The sequence below is a fragment of the Aplysia californica genome, unplaced genomic scaffold (assembly GCF_000002075.1).
Source record: "Aplysia californica isolate F4 #8 unplaced genomic scaffold, AplCal3.0 scaffold00320, whole genome shotgun sequence".
Lineage (NCBI taxonomy): Eukaryota > Metazoa > Mollusca > Gastropoda > Aplysiida > Aplysiidae > Aplysia > Aplysia californica.
Window position 1 is genome coordinate 457,542 of NW_004797590.1, and position 1,406 is coordinate 458,947.

Genomic DNA, 1,406 nt, shown 5'->3' on the forward strand with positions numbered 1-1,406 from the left:
TAATAATAATATGTATGTGTGAGTGACACACACATATATATATATGTATATAATATATGTAATTACACATTTGAGAAGTCATGAGACAAGGATTTAAATATAAATGGATCTTTGATTTCACGGATACAAAAATGTATATCTGTGCACACGTATTTATAAATTATGCACGTTGGTATTCATGCACATCGTACGTGTTTCCGAACTTTTGTATAATATGACGTAAGCTGAAATATCATTATGATTTGAAAACAAGTAAACAATAACTGATAATGTCAACTTTGTCTGCATACCATGGTGAAAAGTCCGGACACTTTATACTCACTTAAATGACCTCATACACTTGTACTCTACATGTACGCATACACACACACTCTCACACACACACATACGCACACACACACACTCACTTTCTCACTCTCACGGTGCACACATACACACACACACACACACTCACATTCTCACTCTCACGGTGCACACACAGACACATACACAATACACATACACACACACACCCACACACAGCACACATACACTGACATACTCACTCACACTCACATACACACACACTCTCACACACACATACACACACACACACACACTCACTTTCTCACTCTCACGGTGCACACACAGACACATACACAATACACATACACACACAATCACACACACACAGCACACATACACAGACATACTCACTCACACTCACATACACACATACTCTCACACACACACATACACATGCACACACACACTCACATTCTCACTCTCACGGTGCACACACAGACACATACACAATACACATACACTCACAATCACACACACACACACACACACGGCACACACACACACACATACACACACAATCACACACACCTCACAGATAAATGAAAAAAAATAAACCTACACATCTGCACACAGACACACATAAATCCTATACGCGTTAACACACAATCACAATGGCGCACATGAAATCACACAAAAATATAATCAAACAAGATATCACATGAGTTAGGCCAATTAAGACTGTCATAATCATAAGTCTTCATAAAACAAAACGACAAAACCATAACAACTTACGCGGAAGATCGAACAAATTATAATAATACGCCCCTTTTGTCCCAAAAGTGCTGCAAGCAACAACTTAATACAACTGATGAAAATCTTCCAACAGTACTAGAAATTGGGACTCTACAGCAGAAAAAAGCAATCGACCAGCATCGACTTAATCCAGTTCTGAACATCCCAGAATGTCCAGCAGACGATCGAGAGCTGCAGCCAGCCCGTTGCCATGGTAACGTTGTCTGATAATGGTAGACGTAATAATAGAGTAATAGATCTGACCACACTCGCTGATACAGAAGGCACGCGAAAGGTGCTAAGTAGTTCGAGGTTCCCCTATCACAAAG